Below are 12032 nucleotides of genomic sequence, written 5' to 3'. Positions count from 1 at the left end.
CATACCACAACAATAACTTGTACACTTTTTGTGAATGTAGTGGTGAGACTAGTTTAAGAAAACACAGTCCATATGTCATTATGATACACACCCACACACCCTACCCTGCCCTAGTTCTTGGATTTAGGAGTACTGCCCACTAACCCCATGAATCCCATTTAAAACAATAAAGCATTCAAAGACATAAAGGAACCCAGTAACACCTTTGAGACTAACTGGGAAAATATTTTTTTTAGCAAAAGCTTTCATGAGCACATGCTTCATCATTAGGAAATGTTCTTCATACCTTCTTATGCTAAAATCAGGATCTTCCAAGCCATTGCATTCCCCATCACCATGTACAGATGCAAGAACTGGACAGTGAAGAAAATCAATTCAGTTGAGATGTGGTGCTGGAGAAGAGTGCTGAGGATCCTGTGGATGGCCAAAAAGACAAACAAATGGGTTCTAGAACAGATAAAGCTTGAAATCTCCCTAGAAGCCAAGATGAATGAATTGAACCTGTCATATTTTGGCCTCATCAAGAGAAAGAATGACTCACTGGAAAAGACAATAATGATAGGAAAAATGGAAGGAAATAGAAAGAGAGGAAGGCTGCATGCTGGATGGATGGATGGATGGATGGATGGATGGATGGATGGATGGATGAGGGGGGTCACAGGTATGAATTTACAGGGAGTCCTGGAGATGTGTCATCCACAGGATTGCCATGAGTCAGGATCAGCTGGAAGATGCTTAATAACAAACAACAAATGCTAAAACAAACACAGCTATCTGTTTGACTACAACAACAAACCTGTGAGCCCCATGTCAATTAAGGAGATGGTGAATGAGGCATGAAACAGAGATGCATGCTAGACCTGAAAGGCTACCAAAACAGCTTCCCTCTGCACTGTCTTGATGTTGTTTTTGCCAGAGGGCTTCTCTGTGTCATTGCTGGGTTGCCACACCTTTGTGCAGCTGACTCAGCCACATTCCAGGTCACAGAACAGACTGTAAGCCGGAAGGCGTCAAATAATTCATTTATGTTGCTGTGTCAAAAAGGGGTGGTGCTGATGGTGGTATACCTATGTGTGAATGATGCGCAACTGGCGCGTAGACAGCCCATGCCATTAGGTAATGAGAGGGAAGATCAGATGTGGGCACAAAGGAAGTTCACAGTCATTCTTGGCAGGTGCTTAACAATGCCCCAAGGAAGTGAAGGATGAGCACACTTGTTTGGCACAGCATGATGGGCTTGTGCCACGTGAGAACTTGGGACAGGAGTTGCGACAGGAAGAAAGGCACAAGCGGCCCAAGATCCAGTGTGGGCGAGCTGCTTCCTGTCTATCTTTCTGGAGAAGATCAAAAGAGAGAGACAGAGAGGGCACAAGAGGAGGGATGGATAAAGAACATCAAGGATTACACCCAAACAACCTAGGATTCAAGTTTGAATCTAGGTTTGTCACTTTACAGATTGTACCTAGTTTGGGCATAAAAAAAACCCCAAACCCAAGTTCAGACATCACAAAAAGCTCTTTCTTTCCCAATTTGTTTACCACTTGCTCACATGGAGGAAGAAAATGAAATTAATGGTCTGTGCGCACTAGCAGGCTGTTCATTTTTGTATCAAGCCATAATGACTGTGCAAGCGTTACCAATATCAGGGAGCATATATTGGGGGTAGGCAACTTTGGCCTTCCAACTTTGGCCTCCTATCAGTCTTAACCCACATAGCTATTGGAGAAGGATCATGGGACCTGCAGCTGAAAACATCTGGAGGACCACAAGCTGCCATGGCCATTGTACAAAGACCCCTGTTATCCTCATATTTGTGATGGTGTTCAGTGCTATCATTTACTTAAAGACATCATAGTAAATTAATCATATATAGACAATTAACTGATGCTATCTGTAATATATTTGCATGTGAGGAAATTTAATTGTTCTGATCAGGAAAGAGCATACCTTTGTTTGTCTGAAGATAATTTTGTGCTCTGTCTAAAGGAATACTTCTGAAGGCCTGTCACCTGCAGCTTTTTAAGAACGTGTTTTGGAACCTGCTGCCTAGTTAATTGGGGTTAGCTTTTTAAAAAAATCCAGTTCATCCACAAAGCTTTGCAGCCAGATGAGAAACGAACAATCCTTTTTCTATTGCGATGTAGTCATGCCAGGATAAGTATCACTTGTTGAATTTCAGTCTGCAGCTGAAGAAGGTACAAAGAAGGAAGGAAGGAAGGATTTTTCATTAGACAGAGATGACAAAAATGTTCTTGAACCAAATGGAAGACAATCATCTGACTGAGTTTAATAGGCTAAACTTTCTGCAAAGGTTCAAGGATAAGTTTTTTAGAGCTCATGAAGAAAGCTCTATATATTGTAGGGGAGAGTTCAAGTGTTTTCTTAGGCAAGGAATCTTCAGAGGTGGTTTTGCCAGTTCCTTCCCCTGAAATACAGTCTCCAGCACCTCGGATTCCTAGGCAGTCTGCCATCCAAGTCCTAACCAGGGCTGACCCTGCTTAGTTTCCAACATCAGGTGGGATCTGGTGCCTTCAGGGTATTTAGGATGTGTGAATAGTTATTATACACAAAACCGGTGTACCCAGGCAAATCCAGTTTGAGATGCCAATAGAAGACAAAATGTGTGTGCCTGTGTGTGTCTTCAAGGTGCCTCTTAATTTATGGTGAGCCCATGAATTTCCATCGGGTTTTCTTAGGTAAAGAATCATCAGAGGCGGTTTTGCCAGTTCCTTCCTCTGAAATAGAGCCTCCAGTACCAGTGTGGTCTCCCAAGATCAGACAGTGCCTTTAGGATATTTAAGACCTCCGGGGATTATACCTCTATAGAAATGCCTATAGTGGATCAGCCACTGCATGTAAGGGCTTGCTTTTCTCTTTGTGGCCAGACTGGGGGATGGAGCTCAGCCTTTTCCCAACAGGAGACAAGGAAAATAATAGTATCTGGGGGTCTTATTGCTGCTCCCTCTTTCTAACCCACACCTGCTTCCTTCATTAAAAGAAGGGCTTCGTTAGCCACTGTTTGTACAGATGTGTCTCAGCAAGACTATTCTCTCTTCTCTGAGTGTGTTTTGGTATTCCCTTCCCCCTCAAACAATGGATGAGCTACCTCACCATCTTTTTCTGTACAAGACCACTCAGAATATTCTCTCTCAAGGAGCTTGATCTATTCTCCAGCATCCAGAATGTTAACATTTTAAGAGCTAAATAGTATTTGTTGAGCGGGGAAGAGATGCTCTTCTATCCTCCCCTCTGTCTGGCAATGGAAGAGGATCTCAAGGTCGACTTCCCCCATTCAGATATGGGCACTTGATTCAGATGGATAAACCATTCATGAAGGGGCAGGGGGTTGCTTTCTCAGAGGAATGAAGAGAACCCATGCTGAAATGATACCTGTTAGTGGAAGCAGTTTCTATACTGTCTGAAAAAGAGACACGACTCTGAGGTTTGTGTATAAATGGTTTCAAGTTCAAATCCTAATGTCTCCAATTAAAAGATAATACTCAGGGACGTAGCCAAGGGGGGGGGGGGGTTTTGGGGGCCGGGCCCCCCCCTCCCGTTAGAAAAAAAGAATGGGGGGGGCTGCCGGCCCCCCCCCCCCAAGCCCCCTTTTAATGGGGGCCCCTGGTCTGGGCCCCCCCCCCCTTCCCAAAATCCTGGCTACGTCCCTGTAATACTGTACAGTGGGCCCTTGGCATCCGCTGGGGTTTGGTTCCAGGACCCTCTGTGGAAACCAAAATTGGTGGATGTTCAAGTCCCATTAAATACAATGGCATAGTAAATTGGTGCCCCTTATATAAAATGACAAAATAAATATTTGCTTTTTGGAATATATGTGTGTATATGTACACACACACACACACACACTCTTAATATTTTCAAGCTGTGGATGGGTGAAGGAATCCGTAGATACTGAGGGACAACTGTAATAAGTAGCAGAAACTGAGAAGCACTTTGCTATGAGATTTTGGGAGTATATAGAATATTAGGATCGATACAGGATTAAAACAAAAATGTTGGAGCATTTTATTATACTCCTATGTCATGAAGCACAAAACAGGCTACATCAGGCAGGCAAAGCGTAGTTCTAGGGCCATCTGTGGCTCACCCAATCTGTTCTTCAGGTGCTTGACTCCCCTGAACTCCATTATTATTATTATTATTATTATTATTATTATTATTATTATTATTATTATTATGCTTTATTTATATAGCGTTGTAGATTTACACAGTGCTGTACAGTATATACAAACAATAAAATAGATAAAGGAAACCTGCCCATGGCATATAATCTAAAAATAATAGCATAATACATATACATAATACATAACAATATAGGGAAGGGTTCAATAAAGTAAAGCAGGCAACAATTAAAAACGTCAAATAACCAACAAGGATGACTTGGTTAATGGGGCGCAAGTGGTGGGATCCTTAGGTGGAAGTGACTATGTTCTCCTGGAGTTTGTTATACAATGGAAAGGAGAAGCCAGGCATAGTCAGACACGCATCCTAGACTTTAGGAGAGCGGATTTCAGTAAACTTAGAGAAGTATTGAGGGCGATTCCATGGTCAGAAATACTAAAAGATAAAGGAGTTCAGGACGGATGGGAGTTTCTCAAAAGAGAGATACTGAAGGCGCAATTTCAAACAGTTCCAGTGAGAAAGAAAAAATGGGAGGTGTCTCAAGAAACCAGGATGGATGACTAAGGAACTTTCAACCGAGTTAAGTTTGAAACGGAACATGTACAGTGGTACCCCGGGTTACGAAATTAATTCGTTCCGCCGCGGAGTTCGTAACCCGAAAGATTTCGCAACCTGAAAAAGCCATAGCCGCTAGCGCTAGAAAGCCGCGATTTCGTGCGAAAAAGCGCCGAAAAGCACCAAAATTTTTTTCGTAACCCAAAAAAACCTTCGTATCCCGGAACAGTTTTTTCCTATGGGATTTTTTCGTATCCCGGAAATTTCGTAACGCGGTGCTTTCGTATCCCGGGGTACCACTGTATAAGAAATGGAAAAAGGGGGAAATCACAAAAAAGGAATTCAAAGAAATAGCAGGCATTTGTAGGGTAAAGTCAGAAAAGCTAAAGCGCAGAATGAACTCAGACTTGCTAGAGAGGTTAAGAACAATAAAAAGGGCTTTTTTGGATATGTCCGCAGCAAAAGGAAGAAGAAGGAAACGGTAGGGCCACTGCGTGGAGAAGATGGCAAGATGCTAACAGAAGACAGAGAAAAGGCAGAATTACTCAACACCTTCTTTGCCTCAGTCTTCTCAGAAAAGGCAAAGGGGCTCAACCTGAGGATAATGGAGCAGAGAATAGGGGAATTTCAGCACAGAATAAGTAAAGAGACAGTAGAGGAATACCTTATAATCTAAATGAATTTAAGTCTCCAGGACCAGATGAACTACATCCAAGGGTATTAAAAGAACTGGCAAATGTAATATCAGAGCCATTGGCAATCATATTAGAAAACTCCTGGAAAACAGGAGAGATCCCAGCAGACTGGAGGAGGGCAAACGTCCCCATCTTCAAAAAGGGGAAAAAAGAGGATCCCAACAATTATCATCCAGTTAGTCTGACATCGATACCAGGAAAGATTCTGGAGCAGATCATTAAACAGAGAGTCTGTGAACATCTAGAAAGCAATGCCACAATCACAAAAAGTCAACATGGGTTTCAGAGAAAGAAGTCATGCCAGACAAATCTGATCTCTTTCTTTGATAAAATTACCAGCTTGGTAGCTGAAGGGAATGCTGTGGATATAGTATATCTTGATTTCACTAAGGCCTTTGACAAGGTTTCCCATGACATTCTTGCAAACAAGCTTGTAAAATGTGGGTTAGACAAGGTAACTGTTACATGGATCTGTAATTGGTTGACTGGCCGAACCCAAAGGGTGCTCAACAATGGCTCTTTTTCATCCTGGAGAGAAGTGACCAGTGGGGTCCCACAGGGCTCTGTCCTGGACCCAGTGCTATTCAACATCTTTATCAATGACCTGGAGGACAGAATTGGGAGCATACTTATCAAATTTGTAGATGACACCAAATTAGGAGGAATAGCTAATACCCCAGAGGACAGGATCAAGATCCAAAATGACCTGAATAGACTAGAAAGCTGGGCCAAAGCTAACAAAATGAAATTCAACACAGAGAAATGTAAGGTACTGCACTTAGGGCAGAAAAATAAAATGCACAGATATAGGATGGGTGACACCTGGCTTAAGGAGATTAATATGTATGAAAGGGATCTAGGAGTCCTAGTAGACCACAAGTTGAACATGAGTCAACAGTGTGATGTGGCAGCTAAAAAGGCCAATGCAATTTTAGGCTGCATCAATAAAAGTATAGTGTCTAGATCAAGAGAAGTAATAGTGCCACTGTATTCTGCTCTGGTCAGGCCCCACCTGGAATATTGTGTCCAGTTCTGGGCACCACAATTCAAAAAGGACATTGAGAAACTGGAGCGTGTCCAAAGGAGGGCGACTAAAATGGTGAAAGGTCTGGAAACCTTGCCCTATGAGGAACGACTCAGGGAGCTAGGGATGTTTAGCCTGGAGAAGAGAAGATTAAGAGGTGATATGATAGCCCTGTTTAAATATGTGAAAGGATGTCATATCGAGGAGGGAGCAAGCTTATTTTCTGCTGCTCCAGAGAACAGGACCCAGAACAATGGATGCAAGCTACAGGAAAAGAAATTCCACCTCAACATTAGGAGGAACTTGCTGACAGTAAGGGCTGTTCGACAGTGGAACACACTCTTTCCTCAGAGTGTAGTGGAGTCTCCTTCCTTGGAGGTCTTTAAGCAGAGGCTAGATGGCCATCTGCTGGGGATGCTTTGATTTGGATTTCCTGCATGGCAGGGGGTTGGACTGCATGGCCTGTGCGGTCTCTTCCAACTCTATTATTCTATGATTCTATGAAATAATAGTCACACACCACTTTTCTGGGCAAAAAGGGGTGAATTGCCTATCTCTTGTGCATTTGAGTGGGTTGCTGTATGGTCAAATGGCCTGGAAGATGGATGGGTTGAAGGAAGTGATTGATGGCTGCTGGAGGCATGTCCATCCATGTCTGCATGTGTTTGGAGTGGAAAATAAAAAACTAATAATAGTGTGGCACAACTTGCACCTGTGAATGTCCCGTTTTGGCAGGTCCATCCTTTCCAGTGAAGGGAGGCAGTGTGGACTGCCCATGCAGGCTGACCAGTAGTCAAAACTGCGAAGGAAGACAAGGTACCTCAAAATGTAAGGCGCTAAAGAAAAATGTGGGACATTCCAAAAAGTTAAAAGCACTAATATAAATATATATTAATTTCATATAGTTTATTACAGCTATATTACATGTATCATATTTTATTATATACTCAGCCATATTCTTCAGATGAGCCTGATGAACCAGATGAAATGCCTTGTTGGCCTGCAGTGTTACTTTCCAGCAACAACTTCAGTCAAGAATCTACATTCAGTCCATTCCTATCCCCCTCTTTGCAGCAAGGACAGGCTGCCAAGTGGACAAATTTCTCAAACGGGAAGAGTAAGTGTGGTGTTACTCAATGGGATTCTTAGTCATGCTCAAAATGGAGAACATTTTGGAATTTCTCCTGAACAAGAGGGTAAAATGTAAGATATGTCAGGGAAAAGGAAAATGTCCAGTCACTCTGTGCCCGTGGGTGCTGGGCCCGTTATGAGAGCTGGTGGTGTGGTCAGCAGGTTCTCCCTGTGAATTGGAAGATCCTGGAGGTAAGCCAGCTTTTCCCCTCCTGCCTCAGATGGAAGATTTTAAATGGAAAGAAAAACACCTCACCTTGTAAAATACAAGCTATGTTAACTGATATTTTGCTATACCTTTATCTATTCACACTCATACATAGAGGAATTGTAATGCTTCACCAGTTCAGTGAGATAGTTTGCACATAGCATTAACAAAATGAATTTCAACAGAGAGAAATGTAAGGTACTAAACTTAAGCATTAAAAATGAAATGCACAGATATGAGATGGGGACACCAGGTTTGACAACAATACATGTGAAAGGGATCTTGGAGTCCTGGTAGAGCACAAGTTGAACATGAGTCAACAGTATGATGCAGCAGCTGAAAAAGCCAATGGTCCCAACTAATCTGCTGTCACCCCACTTTTTCAGCTGCTTTTCAAATGGCTCAGTTTCTCTCTCTTCCCACGTTTGGTCCTCAGTTTCTATTTCTGCAAAATGAAATCAAAGTGCAAAAGTAGTTTGCACTCAATTAACTAAGCAGGGGCTAGAGCTGAGCAGTGACAGTGGAGTCTTGCCCTTCCCAGGAGGCACAGGCAGAACCAAACGGATGTCGCTCCTTCTAGCTTGGCCATCCAGCCCAATCCCCATTCTGCCATGCAGGAAGACACAGTCTAAAGCCTCCCTGTGACAGGTGGCCATCCAGCCTCTGTTTAGAAACCTCCAAAGGAGACTCCACCACCTTCCAAGGTAGCATCTTCCAGTGTCAAACAGCTCTTACCATCAAGACTTTCTTCTTAATGTTTAGGTGGAATCTCTTTTACTATAATGAATCCACTAGTAAGTCCAAATATTTATGTAGCAAAGGAGTGGACAAAGTGCAGGTAATGGGCTGTACGCAGACCCTCAGACTTTTCTGTGCCCCCCAAATGCTTCCCCAGAATTAAAAACAAACAAACAATTGAGACTGTGGTTTGCCACTAACTTTCAGAGGCAAGTCACTAAATAATAATAATATAATAATAATAATAATATTTATTTCTATACCGCCCGGTGGCAAAGCCAAATGCCTTGTAGTCAATAGTAGAGTCATTGTCATAGCCAAAACCATTTCCAGTTTAGTTTCTTTTAGTTCTATTTGTTGTTATGTACCTTCAAGTAGACTCTGACTTATGGCAACATAGTTATAGGGTTTTCTCCATTAACAACTTTTGTCATCTTAACTACACTCTGCTACTGCCTGGACACACTTGTCCCCGTTTTTGTCCAGAAGTGTGTGCCACTTTTACCTGGCATGGGAGGAAGCAGAGAGGAGGTTCTGGGGTGAAGCTTGTGTGTGAGCCATCCAAATGCACTTCAGGAAGTCCTTATAATGGGATTGGAAGTGACAGGCTGCACAACAGGCTCCGCTCCTTCAACATGAGTCACACACAGGATGCTACTCTGGCTTCAGAGGTGCCAAGCTTTCTGCTCTCCTTGAAAGCTACACTCATCTATAGGTAGTAGGGCTGGAACTCAAGGAATGCATTGCATTTGAGCTCTGGAAAAGCTACATTTTGGACTACAACTTCCAGAATCCCCCAGCTAGCGTGCAGGCTGAGATTACAGGAACTATGGTCTCAGCATAATTCAAAGTCTTGGTTGTGATGTACAAAGCTCTATACAGCTTGTGTGTGTGCTATGTGCCTTCAAGTCCTTTTCGACTGATGTTGACTCTATGGCAATCCTATTCTAGAGTTTTCTTGGTAAGATTGGTTCAGATAAAGTTTGTCATTGCCTTCTTCTGAGGCTGAGAGCATGTGGCACATCCAAGGGTCACCCAGTGAGTTTCCGTAGGTGAGCTAGGAATTGAACCCTGGTCTCCAGAGCTGCAGTCCAACACCATGCTGTCTGTCTATACAGGAAAGAAGAGGCACTAGGGTTCATATTGCAAACACACATTGGGTAATTGGGTAATGGAGCACAGCAAATAATTTCAAAATAAAGTCAGCCAGGGCTTTCTAGATTATAGCAAAGCCTTTGATTATATAGATCTTGAAAAGCTATGGATAACTCTTAAAGAAAGGAGTGTGCCACACCATTTGAGGAGAAGAGTTCTGTGGATATCATAGGCTGCTAGAAATAGGTCCTAGAGCAAATCAGGCCTAAAATCTCCCTAGAAGCCAAGATGTCTAAACTGAAGCTGTTCTACTTTGTCCATATCATGACAAGACATGACTCACTAGAAAAGACAATAATGCTTGGAAAGGTAGAAAGCAGCAGGAAAAAAGGAAGATGACATTACAGATGGATAGACTCAGTCTAGGAAGCCACAGCCCTCAACCTGCAACACCTGACTAGGGCTTTTAAAGTGACTTGGAGGCCTCTCCTTCATGGAATCGCCATAAGTAAGTTGACTTAATGGCACTTAACAACTACATACTGTTTCAGATATTTTGTTCTAACTTATATTGTAAGCTTTTGGGTCCCATTTCAGGAGATAGGCAGGAATATACATTAAATTATTGTTGTGTGCCTTCAAGTAATTTCTGACTTAGGGTGACCCTAATGCCAACCTATCAGGGGGTTTTCTTGCCAAAATTTTATTCTGAAGAGGTTTGCCATTGCCTTCCCTGGGGCTGGGAGAAGGTGGCTTGTCCATGGTCATCCAGTGGGTTTCCATGAATAAGAAATAAAAATTTAAAAGGTCACATTTCCAACTTTTGCTGAAACAACAGAGCACAATCTGCCTGGAAGATGTTTCCTACACAAACAAAAGAGTGCTTTCATGGAGCATTTCCTGCTCATTCATTTAAATCATATGGCAGAAATTAAATATGACACTGGATTGTGCTTGGTCCAAATACATATTCAATCATTATTCCGTTGTTGTTGTTGTTAATTCACTTTCCTTAAAAGCACCCAGAACAGCTTACAGAAGAAATCAATACAAACAGAATCAAAATTATAAGGATACCAATCCTTTAAAAGAATGGAAGCAGTATTTGAAATAATTGAAAGCAGCAACAGAACCACTTCCGTTTTCAAAGCCAACAAGGAGTTTATCACACAAAGGAGATCGGGAGTTTATCCCGTGAATATCCTGGGAAAACCACGTAGTTATGCAAAATGATTTCACACGTTGCACAAAACCCGCCATTAAAGTGGTCACAAAGAAACATTAACGCACACCTTTTGACTTTCTGGATTTCAGCAACAATGCAATTCTGATATCTCTTTATTTGAGCCATTGCATGTGATAATCATTAATGCAATTACTCACCATTTCTGCTTTATTTGCGGGATGCTTTACATGCGCTTTAATCTCTCCTTAATGCCAAAATTAGCCGCAGTGTGATAAACTCCTAGGATACATTGAAATAGTTATTTCCTCTCCTCCTAACCTACCTTTCATGGCTGTTGTGTGGATAAAATGGGCTCAAAGAAAAAAAAAGATGTAGGATACCTTAAGTTGTTTGGTAGAAGCTGCATTTCTCCTTGGATTAGAAACAGATGTGGAAGAGAGAGGCCTGGATCAGGACCACAAAGCTGGAAGAAGAGAGATAATAATTTCATTTGGTTTTCTCCATCATAATTACCACTTGCAGCTGCAGTATTGTTGGGGGCAGGATGACTTCTACTGTACTTTGACTCACCCACCCCATTTCTAAGCACAGCTTGAGGAGACAATGGAAGAAATTGGGACAAGGAGAAAGATTGACCCTTTCTCACCCAGCACTGTGGTTCCAGTCAAAGTTAGGGCCCTCTGAATATGATTTTGAACAAAGGAAAACCCATCGGATGATCTCATTCCCCCATATTTCTGCATCTGATTTGGTTGAAAGAGACAGACAGCTAGACCACAGTCTGTCTATTCAGCGCAACATCATCTGAAAGTCTTTTGCATTACCATGGTTAATTGCACTTTTCGGACATGTTAATGATGGGATCTGTGCAATGTCATCTGAAAGCCTTTTGCGTGACCATGGTCAATTGCACTTTTTGGACGAGTTAATGATGGGATCTGTGCAACATCATCTGAAAGTCTTTAGCATGACCATGGTCAATCGCACTTTTTGGATGGGTGAATAACAGGATCTGTGCGACGTCGTCTGAAAGTCCTTCCTGCGATTGCGGAGGAAGGACGGGACAGGAACGGGACAAGGACAGGATAACCCCCATGTGATTATCTCCAAGACATTTAGTGCTTTAGCGCTCAGTTGTATAGCTTTATACTTTCGAATCTTGTCTAATTCTTTCATACGCATGATGCACATCATTGCTGTTGTTTGTTAGCTGCCCTCACCCTGCGGATGAGACACCTCCAAGACGCCCTTGTCCTCCTC

The sequence above is a fragment of the Sceloporus undulatus genome, chromosome 5, assembly GCF_019175285.1.
Source record: "Sceloporus undulatus isolate JIND9_A2432 ecotype Alabama chromosome 5, SceUnd_v1.1, whole genome shotgun sequence".
Lineage (NCBI taxonomy): Eukaryota > Metazoa > Chordata > Lepidosauria > Squamata > Phrynosomatidae > Sceloporus > Sceloporus undulatus.
The sequence above is the reverse complement of the archived record's forward strand: the minus strand, read 5'-3'. Positions refer to the sequence as shown.